At 43.1% G+C, this 11,946-nt stretch overlaps 1 long non-coding RNA gene across 1 annotated transcript; it reads right to left on the reverse strand.

The window, feature by feature from the left end:
• Nucleotides 1-1,143: 1,143 nt before the first annotated feature.
• On the reverse strand, nt 1,144-6,841 carry LOC143528726 (uncharacterized). The gene is made up of 6 exons (XR_013134518.1): nt 6,612-6,841; nt 6,373-6,506; nt 5,314-5,673; nt 4,685-4,735; nt 2,028-2,135; nt 1,144-1,555 (listed from the first exon to the last, which is right to left on the reverse strand). It is a non-coding gene; the product is annotated as an uncharacterized LOC143528726 (long non-coding RNA).
• Between the last annotated feature and the right edge of the window lie 5,105 nt (nt 6,842-11,946).

The following is an 11,946-nucleotide window of genomic DNA, read 5'->3' on the forward strand; positions in this document are numbered from 1 at the left end:
GTACATGTTTCTCATTATGTGTTTAACGCAGTATGTGTTCTCGCTGTAAACGGAACCAATGGCCATAGTTTGGTTTAAAGATAAAGCAGACACATTCCAGCTGGTATACATTTGGATTGTTCATTTTTGTTTATTTATACACGAAAATGTCTTCAGGTAGTGAAAATTATGAATCATCCCATGTCACAGCTTGCTGATTTGAGCATTAAATCCGTGATCCGTGAAATCCGTTTGCGTGATTTTTTGGAAGAGATTTCCCTGTCCATGATGAAGGGGGCTTTGAGTGCTTTTTTCTTTTTTGATGTGGAGTTCGAATTCATGGTCCTATATAGTAAATCCTTGGGGTTTGATATTACTGGTAGCAAATTTATATTACAAAAACGAATTCAAATTACAGGCTTCAAAATGCAGGCACTGCAGACGTCCCCCTTCACATAGTAGTCATGTATTACAACAAAGTCGTGAATCTGTTACATTAAATGTTCAGTTAATTAGTAGTGATTACACAATTAAGGACGACAGGAGTTGAATTATAAAGGCTGAAGTTAAATACCTCAGCGGCAAAGTGTAGTCAGCCGAACCTCAGAGGCGAACTACAAAGGTGAAATCATGGCTCGACTAGTTTTTGGATGAAATAAAATGACGTAGTAAATCCACAGGGTGACGCCTGCCGCTCGCGCTCTTGATGTGCTCAGTGAAACAGGGACAATTAATGATCACAGGACAGACATTGACCAGTAAGCTACTGGACATTTAGTATCTCCTCGTAACCATCTACTGGTGTTGATTAATTGAACTTGCTTACATTAAAGACAAACGCAGTAAAGAAACGAATAATTAAAAAATCCATGTATAAAATGCTTATAAATGTACAGTGCCCTGTATAATAACCAATACACTATTTACACAGATAAATTGATTAATTCAACAATTTATAAAAAAAAACTAAACTGCATAAACTGCTAACTTTTTGCAACATCTTGTACAGCTTTTATTTACATATTTATATACAATATAGAAATAAAAGATATAGATAGCTAATATAAACATAGATGTATGCTTTATTTTAATGTATTTGATTTATTATTAATAATACATTAATACTATTAATTTAGTATTATTATTATAGCATTATCCATTGAGTATCCATATCCATTGTGTGTTTTATTTTAAATAACAATAAAGAAAGACTGCATTCTAATTCTTAAAGGAAAATATTTTATAAAAATATTTTTATTAGACATACCAAACTATGACAAAGTGAAAAGAACTGTGCATTTTGCCATCTAGTGGAAGAGAGGTATATCACATAACGAACATTACAGCAATGACAGAGAGAGGTAGATTGAGAGTGGAGATTGAGAGAAGACTGGTCACTTTGGTCTTTTACCTTTTGTTGTTTGGCTGCCTAATTTTGGGGTAGTATAGGTATGAGATTTCGCAATGTCCCTTTGTTTCGATATCTTGCTGTTGTCTACGGGCATGGAAAGGCGTGGGGAACGATCCTTCCGTGGGTGTCTCTTTCTCGCTGCGGTGTTTTCATAAATTGGACCTTCTAAGAAATACACATATTGATCTTTGTTAGTTGTTTTTTAATTATTTTTTACAAATGGTCTGGCAAAAGAGGTCAGATAACGTGCTCTGCTCTCTGCACCAGAGCACCATAACCACAGCCGGACGTGTGTACGTCTATCTGAACCTTCAGCTCATGTGTGTGTGTTGAAACCACAGCCTTCATGATCCTGTAACGTTATGCCATGACCCCGGAAGGAGCAGATCTTGCAATGGGGGGTGTACGACTCTTAATGCAGCTGTGGTTTGCGATCATGCTACCTGATTTTGTCTTTACTCGCAATCGCAGTTATTAAAGTTAATCAGTTCATCAGCCAGTCGGTCTGTCGGGACCAGTGGAGACCTGTAAGGAGGTGATGTGAAGACCTGTTTCTGTGTAACTGCCTTTGTCATTGCTGTGTTTGTCTTGAGGCGCACGATCATAACGTGTAGCGACGAAAATGTTTAAGAAGTACCTTTTCTTCTGCAGTAGGTGACACATATGACAACCAGAATGATTATCAGCGCAGTGAACCCCAATGCCAACGCTAGCCACACAAACCAGTGACCCGACGAATCTGGCGCTGGAGAAAGAAAAGGAAAATTGTCAAATTTAATAGTTATAATATGAAACAAATACGTCCCTAGTAAGCATATGACATTACATAATTCAGTCTTCAGGAACTCAAAATACAACCTTTTGTTATTCTAAATATTTAAATAATGAATATATGCGGAGGCAACCTCATTGCTTTGCGTTTGCGTGGTGTCAGGTAATGCCAGTTTTAGTCCATTCCCAGTTAACTTTATCCAGCGTAACTCACACAGTGGTACCCGGTACAGACACGTCAGTTAACACCAGACACTGATCCACACTCTCTCCCCACTCACAGTGCCCCATCTGATGGACTATTACACTCGTCTCCTTTTTGTGTTCCCCTAATTCTACCAAATATTGACAGTCCCTAATGCCTTTGAATGCACGTTATCTGCAAGCTCCCTCCGACTCTATTGTTTTCTGTTGTTTGCTACAGAAAAAGACGCTGTTAATAACCACTACCACTACTGTATTTTTTTTTTATTCGTTCATAGTAACCTATTGGCTAGTGCTTTTGTATCACCCTAGTATAGTAGCGCAATAAATGATTAAAGGAAGTATGTAATCTTACTAGCATGTTATATTGTGTTATTATGAAAACAAAAACGGACCCTCACCAAGAAATTAGAATGACTCCATCTGAGGTTTACAGTTTTCCCTTGAAACTCTGTGAACTACTCAACGTTCCTGTTTCCACTCAGTTTTTGTTTTAGTGCCGACAAAAGGGCTGTCGTGTCTATGTGAAACGTGCTTAAAGTTGTCCAAACTCCTTTCTTTTCAGTGCATATACGCACATTAAGCCTTATAAACACAAATCCTGAGCAAGACATTAATTCAGATTCCTGTAGGATTCTGAAGCTATAATTCTCACTCCCCACACAGAAAATCCTATATTCTCTACAGGGTTGCCAACTCTCAGGCATTGAGCGTGAGACACACGCATTTGACTGTCTTCACACGCTCACACGCCACACATCCGATTTCTCACGAGGAAAAAAATCGAGTTTATTTACCTCTGATCCATATCTATGGTTCAATTAGTTACTAGTTCGCTCTGGCGCCAACCACTGGCGATCGATCGATCGCGATATAAATACTTAATTTGAGTCCATTTTACACCCCGCCCGGTAACAATTTACACTCTCCACCCCCTCCAGGTTCAAATCTCACTCCAAGTGATCTTGAAAAGTTGGCAACCCTGTCTCTATATTGCCTGTATTTCCCCATTTGATATTTTCCATACTCTAAAACACCTGAAGACCTCGCCTGCAAAAGCAGCGCCACAGGTGTGTTTGTTTTCGTTTTTCTTTTCCTTTTTTTGGAAAATCAGGCTAATTCTTAATTACATGCTTTCTGCAAATTAACAAGCCTGCAGTAAAAAAAAACTAGCTCGAGTAGCTTATGACTGTACAAAAGAAAACAAGAGACTGAACCTCTTACCGTAAGAGTATCAGCCCCCTCCCTCTTATGTGTCAAGTGTTCCATGTGTGTAAGATTGTCAGTCACAACTCCTATTTGTGTCTGGTTAGTGTTCAGTGTTCACACTGAAAAAAATAAAGCATTGGCTCAATGTAATAAAATTGAATTAATCAATCACACAAATTTTTTTTCATTGACTCAATCCAAAAAACTAAATTCATGACTAAACGAATTTAATTTTTGGACTGATTCAATGAAAAAAAATTCGTGTGATTGATTAATTCAATTTTATTACATTGAGCCAATGCTTTATTTTTTTCAGTGCAGTATGGTTATCAGCTTGTGTCACACCCCTCCTGTGATGTGCTGGACCTGAGTCTCGTCCCCCCCTCCCCCCCCAACGTCCAAGCCCCTATAGTTTGCCTTGGAAGTATCATTTGTAAACACGGGGCCTGCCTCGGCATACTCGCCTCACCTCTTCTGTAACTGAATGACCCAGGATGGCCAGGAAAGTGTTGAAAAAGTGGGAGAAGCTCTGCCCCACCCTGTCCGCAGGGCAGACAGATCAGGTCAGCACCCTGTACCCCAGCAGAGGGGAGGGGCGTCTCCCGGACTTTCTAAAGGGTTGAGTCCCTGAGCTATGAGGGACTTTTACTCGACTCGGAAGACTTCTATGAAGCCGACAACCACAGGAAGTCCCTGGACATGAGTCCCGGGAAAATTGAAGAGTACCTCAATGATGTGGGGGGGGGGGGGGGTGTCTGTGCCAGAGCACAGAGATGGAGCTAGAATAGCGTGCTGTGAGTGTCTTAGTGTTCTGGGTTCCGCATGCTCATCAGCCTCAGTGTAAAACCCTCCTGTTATGTTCTGCACATTTTCCCCCTAGTTTATATATTTGTGTATATTTTAAGCCCTAGAGTTTGTTTTGTCCTTTGTCAGTCATTGACCCCTCCTTACATGCGTTACTTCTTAAATAAAATATTATTTGTAAATACGGACCCCCGCCTCGGCATTCAAAAGCACTATGAGTTGCATGTATATATGAAAGTTGCTACACAAATAAAGATTATTATTATTATTATTATTATTATTATTATTATTATTATTCGGCCTCACCTGTTGTTGGTGAACTTGTGCTTTCCTCTGTGGGGGGAACCTGTGGGGATGCTGTGGGGACAGGAGTGGATATGATAAAGGGTATTATTAAATACGATTGTAGTTTATGATGAGAATTTCAGATTCTGATAATTCAGCATGTATAGAATAGTGAACATGCAGCTGGGAGGCTAGCACAGTTCTTCTAAAAGTCACTGGAGAATCTTGTGAGGATTATCTCAAGAATGTCTTGTACAAAATTCTCTTGATAACAAGAGATAAAAAAAAAAACAGGTTTAGGTAACCCCAATAAAGTAGCCTACCTTCATGAATGTAACAATAGTATATTATAATAATAACCAATCACTAATACTTGGAATAAAATATAACAATTAGGTTATGCCATGTTAGTATAATGTATAATATTAGTATTTAATGTTACTATATAATGTTACTTAATTTGCATATTTATGAGGAGTATTATAGGGTGATTACACTCTGATTGTTTCCTACCATTCTGTTAATGCTTGCCGATGTCCACATGCATCCAAAAGTTATAGTAAAATACTCCCTAACCCTAGTATAATACTCCCTAACCCTAAATACTCCCTAACCCTGTTCTGAATATTTCTTTCGGTGAAGATACTTACTGATGTTTAAATATGATGAATTGCTGCAGCTCTGTTTCAGTATTGGAATGTCCTGGACGACTTTGCAGTAATACCACCCGCTGTCATTCACTGTAACGTTTTTTATAGTCAGAGCTGCCCAGGTGTTTCTCTTCTCTTCATGGTAATGATTATTTAAGGTGCCGTGTTGAAGGTAAAACTCGATCTGTTCACTGGGTGTTGATTGATCTGGACTGAAGTACCAGCTCACTTTGAGTGTTTCATTGTCTGTCTGGAAAGTGCAGTTGAAGGTTGCGCTGGATCTGACATGCGTTTCATATGATCCTGTCAACTTTGGCTTCATGTCTGGACTCAGAACTGCACACGGAATTACGCTTCCCACTGTGGATAAGATTAATTAAACGCACACTGAGAACCACAAGAAAATTTATTTAAAAAGTCAAAATAAAGAGAAGTACTTTCACCTAGACATTTCCCAAATGACTAAGCCATTAGTAGGTCTGTAGTAGATCTATAGCAATTAGCAGTTTTACCTGAAGGGCTCCATTAATAGCTATCACTGTAGATGTCTTTTAACCATTATACATTAATGTAATCAAATTCTCCAAATTCAGATGCACTAAACTGCAAAGAGTTCTGCTGTCATGACTATTTTATAGGTTCATTTATTTAAACTTCACCCTTGTACGACATGCAGGCAAACTAAAATTGCCTCCACGTTGTACAACCTTAAAGGTTTATGCACATAAAATTGCATAGTTTGTAAAATTTTCACTCAAATGTTCACTCAAATCGTTTCACAGTAGACTAATAATTAGTTCAGGAGTCGTGAATTATTTAGAGTTAAATAATTAAGCAAGTTAGGATAATATAAGTAAAAGGTAAACACAACACAGTCCCCACCAAATAGAGTAGAGTATATCAATCACTATGTCAGTTAGTGATGAATTATTAGAACAATGAAAACAAAACAAAAAAAACTAATGAACGCTGCTATATTTCCAAATTTGTCTAGTAGCATAAACTACATAAGTAGAGTAATCTGCCTTGGAAAGCTAAGGAGAGTATGGTATATCTGACCTGTTAACAGCAGAAAAAAGATACTGCCAAACTCGTCCATTGCTTTGGTTTGGAGACACTGTGCCTTAAATGACAAACTCTTCTGATATGGCCAGAGCAACTTGGGTAGGAGTGGAGGTCCTCAGAGCCACACTCTTGTGAAGAGAAGTACATATGTTAGTACAGTGAGATTACAGCAATATTAAAGTTTACATGATGTCAAAAAGTGTATGGTGGGTTGAAAGGTTCTTATTGCTTACCTGTTCGTGGTGGTAAAGGAACAGTGTCGTGTCTCGGCAGGTTCCTGTGTAGTCAAGCTGAAGACCACGAGAAGCAGTGCCTGATCGCCTGATCTGGAGCGGAAGTGTTAACATGAGCAGGGTCTCCAAAAACCACCACAGTGAAGTTCGACTTCTGCTTTTGTGGGGCATGCAGGAAGGGCAAAGGCCCTTCACACCCTGAGGACGACGACGGCTAAATCAAAGCTGGAACCAAGGAACGCGACACAAAAAGACAGGTCGGCCCATCAGTACATTTGTAGCGCTGTTTGAGAAGAGAGAGTTGTTGTTCTTCAGAGAGAGAAAATGGTTGCCCTACTGACAGTTTGTGTCAGTATGCAGTGAAGTTGGAAAGCATGTTGTGAAAACGGGTCAACCACATGAATGCTAGACGAGAAACAAAACTACATAGCACACCCCCAAGCACGAAACTGAGAGAGACATAGAACGTTCACAAAAAATCATATTAACCAATAGAGTTGTAGAAGTCTACAATGGGTAAAACCACAGAACACAGCATAACATCTTCAACGGTAATCTGACATTCTTGACAGCATAACACTGAAGGAAGGAACCACATGTCCAAACTTATTTTTTAGGAGAATGAATTGGAAACCAGAGCTGGTATTTGAACTGTTCTGTAGTAGACTTTAGTGTTTCCCTCATCAGCTGAGGTCGGTGACGAGTGCAGCCTCTACCATTTCCTGGCCTGAGTGGAACACTGTTGTGTTGCCTTAAGTAAAAGTGCAGTAGGGGTTACTGAACGCCTTTACATGTGGGGGAGGAGAAACACATTCCTCCCAATGTGTTAACCAATCAAACCTTTCATCTGGTAAGTTTAATTTCCCTTGCTACATTACACACACACACACACACACACACACACACACACACACACACACACACACACACACACACACACACAAATTTGTCTTTACAGATAAACCAGTTGTGTGTCTTTCCATTACCGCTCATGTCTGCTTTTTCTTTAAAAATGATCTGTAGGCGGTGGGGTCAAAGGTCTGGGGTGGGGGGAGGGGAGGCTGGGGTTGTGGTACATAATACTATCTGTCAGTTACATATTGCTTCTCTGTAATTGTCTGTAATGAAAGACAAGTATTATAATGACAAAGAATACAGCATTTAAGATATGCATCTCTTAATTCCTCCCGACTTTGGTTTGTATTGTATAACCTTGTATACAATTGTATAATTTATCAAAATGTTTTTCTTTTCAGATACCATTCTGACAAGACCACAGAGAAGCTAATTTACTTTCCTCTCAGACACACCACTGGATTCATATTTCTCGTGCAAATGTTTAGAAAAAAAAAACAGATGTGATAAGTATCCTTGTATGTCCTTGTGATCAAGAAATTTTGAGAACAGATAATAACTGAACAGATACAATGCATTAAAATTACAAGGGATGTGCCGATTCAGCTTTTTGAACTTCCGATCCGATACCAATATTTATTTGCACTTCCGATCCGATACCGGCCTATCTGAGCATGTATTAGGTAAGTTATTTAGCAAACTTACTTTGTTGTCAAACTCATGTTGAAAAGCGGTTTACTCTTGATAACAATAGCCAGCTGAATTAGGTGTGTTTATGCTTGGTAAGGAGAAACTGACCTGTTTATTTAGCAATTAATAAACTCAAAATAGACAAAATAATAAATAACAAACAGAAATGGCATCAGTAAACCAAGGCTTAAGCCATAAGTGCAAATAATATTGTAAATTGTATTTAAAAAGCAAAACACACAACCTGAGTAGAATAGTCTATTAACAGCATCAGTACTCTTGAGTGCTGTACTCTTGAACAAATGTAAACCAAAGCTTAAATAAAAAAAATCATTGCAAAAATCGTAAACTACTTAAAAAGCAAAATGCCTTCTACTCCCTAATTTCCTCTACATTTTTCTGCTCCATCCCCATCTACACACTCCTTTCAATTCCAACTGTTTGCCCTGCCTGCAGTCCGAGCATGATGGGGAGATTCTTTTTTACAAAGAGCATTTCAATATGGAATTGAAGACTTCGGTTTTCTTTAGAAATTCTTCCTGTTGTTTATGGTGGTATTTCGCTAAATGCTTGATTAGATTGGTTGTATTAAAAGTTCTTACAGCTTTACCAACACCAGGGTTCATACACCTTTTTTGACTATTAATTTCCATGACTTTTCCATGACTTTGAGGCAAATTTTAATGACCCTACATTCTCTAAACATATGTGTAGACATGAAAAATAAGAAAAAATCCAGGCCAAAATTCCACAATATATCATAAATTAATGAAAAGCCACGTGTGTGACGGGCGGTGTGAGCAACTGAAAAGGAAGCGATCACGCCAAGTCTCAGGGAAAAAGGATGGTTTAATAGAAAGTGTGCAAACCAAAACCCGTGCAAAAGATCCAAATTAAGGATATAATGACCAGCGGTCAACTGGTACAAAGACAAGACATATATAGGCAAACAAACGACCCTCAGGTGAGACGGATCACGGGCTCCGCCCACCTGAGGGACGCACATGACGTCACCAGACAACAACAACAACAGCCGCTGTGGACGGAGGCGGCAGGTAGGGGGCCGCTTCACCGTGACAGACCCCCCCACCAAGCCGCACTCCCCTCCACTGGGTGTGTGGCACACAGCGGCTGCACACAAAACACGAAGGGGCAGGAAGGCAGAGACAGGCAGGAACACCTCCTGCCGTCCGGGAGCTGGAACATAAAACACACAACATTAAACAGCTCACCTCCCCGGGCGGGACCCTGGACCGACCGGGCCGTTAACAACACAAAACAACGCCCAAGTCGGTCACAGGACCCTCACGCCCTAACCGGCCTTCAGCCGGTGAGCCCCACAAGTGTGAGGACGAGGGGCTACGGCTCCTCTCGTCCCTCGTGTATGTGTGTGTGTGCAGGCTACCTCTCCAAGGCGTGGCTACTTCACCTCCTGGACCTACCTCCTCCCAGAGCTGACCCCTGCCTTCTGCTAGGGGTCACCCCAGCCTCCTGGGGAGCCAACCCCTCCCGGGGCCTCTCATCGCAAGGTGGACTCCTCCACCCAACCCAGGAGCGCCAGAGACCGAGGCCCAGAGCACCCCCGACGCGGGCTAGGGAGCAGCCCCAAGGGCCTCCTGGTCACCCCGGGCAGGAGGGAGGATCTCCATCTCCAGCAGAAGCTTTTCAGACCGGAGCCCCATGGTCCCCAAACATCCGGGGGCCCCAGCCCTCTAGGGAGGGGCTCTTCATGACCGGGCTCCGGTCACCCCACAACACAAGGGGGCTCCTGCCAGGTGGAGATCCCCACAAGGTCCAGGAACACTGCCAAGGAGAAGCACCTGCACAGAAAACACACACACACACACACACACACACACACGCATACATACAAACAAAACACAAACGCGCCCTACCCTATTCAGGGCCTCCCTCGGGAGCGACGCCCTCCGTGCCACACCCCATGGCACGGGACCACAGCCGGTCCCCCCCCAAACACACATTCAAGGGGAGGAGCATGCGTGGAATCACACGCAAACAATTAACACGCTAGGACAAAACATGCACACAAAGACTAGACAAACAGAACTTAGTGCGCAGACACTGAACGAACGGGACCGATACTGGCGTGCACTACACATAAACGATGGTGACGCGCCGCTCAGAGTCGCAGTCACTCCCCACATAAACACATGACACACGGGGAGCGAGGCGACAGTGACGAGCGGCGACCGCGTCACACACACAAAACACTTAACATACAACAAACGCGCACGCACACAGATCCTCACGTCCGTTCACCTGGACACACTAACACCACACAAGACGAAGAGCTTACCAGGGAGACTGCCCTGGTCCTCACCGTGCCACAAACACAACACGAGCACAGCGGAGCTCTTCCAACAAACAAACGACAAACACGAAGAGTTTTTTCCCAGGGCAGACAGCCCTGGTCCTCGCCGTGCCACAAACAACACAAAAGCACGGCGGAACTCTTCACAAAAGACCACGCAGACAAACACTTACCACAAGACATGACCACAAACGAAGGAGAAAGAAAAAGAGACTCAGCGGCTTCCGAAGGGTGGCTGGTCATTCTGTGACGGGCGGTGTGAGCAACTGAAAAGGAAGCGATCACGCCAAGTCTCAGGGAAAAAGGATGGTTTAATAGAAAGTGTGCAAACCAAAACCCGTGCAAAAGATCCAAATTAAGGATATAATGACCAGCGGTCAACTGGTACAAAGACAAGACATATATAGGCAAACAAACGACCCTCAGGTGAGACGGATCACGGGCTCCGCCCACCTGAGGGACGCACATGACGTCACCAGACAACAACAACAACAGCCGCTGTGGACCGAGACAACGTGGTTTAATTGAAAAAAATAAACATTTACCGTAATTAATACGCCGCACCTACAAAGTTATTTTTTTGGAAAATGTTGTATAAGCCACACAGGGCTAAAAGCCGGTGAGTCCCCGCTTACCGACGGGTGTGGTTAACGACGGACCGGAGTTATGACCGACTTTTCTTAATTTCGCGCGGTGCGCGGACAGGGGTGTAGTGGGGGAGGGTCGCCGTCCACCCACTTATTTTAACAGGGGGGACGCCACGGAACGCCGCTTTCTACTGCCGGTTAATTCAACGCAAGCTAGCAGGCACGTTGATTGGGTGCCTCCGAGCAAAGCCGGTCACGCGCTGCCAACTTACGACGGCGCTGTTGATTGGGCGCTTTACGAGGCGCAGCTTGAAATCGTGTCTATGCACAACAAATGGTCGAACGCCGAGACAGCGCTTTACCTGAGCCTAGCCCTACGAGACGATGCCCTGCAGGTGCTGGCTGACCTACCCCTGGAGGACAGACAGGACCTGGACACGCTGGTCAGAGCCCTGAGGTGCCGCTTCGGCCGTCAACCGTGCGAGTCGTCCGCTAAGACTAGGCTGAAAACTAGGAGACGCAACAGAGGCAAACGTCTGGGAGTCCTGGCTGCGGAGATAGCCGCGTTGGTGAGAAGAGCGTACCCGGCATTCAGCGGGCAAACTCAGATGCAACTAGCGCTGGATTTCTTTGTCGACGCGCTCCTACCCGATGAACTACAGCTGCAAGTACGTCTATCTAATCCACCATCGCTGGGCGAGGCGGTGGCGGAGGCCGAAAGAGTCGAGCTCATATTATCGCACGGCAACGGCATATGGTGCGCTAATCAACCCAGAACCTCTGTGACCCAGGGCACCGAGGACTCAACTGTCGCGTGCTGGAACTGCGGGAAAAAGGGCCACAGAGCCAGTAGATGTCCTATCCAACGCCC

The sequence above is a fragment of the Brachyhypopomus gauderio genome, chromosome 12 (genome assembly GCF_052324685.1).
Source record: "Brachyhypopomus gauderio isolate BG-103 chromosome 12, BGAUD_0.2, whole genome shotgun sequence".
NCBI lineage: Eukaryota > Metazoa > Chordata > Actinopteri > Gymnotiformes > Hypopomidae > Brachyhypopomus > Brachyhypopomus gauderio.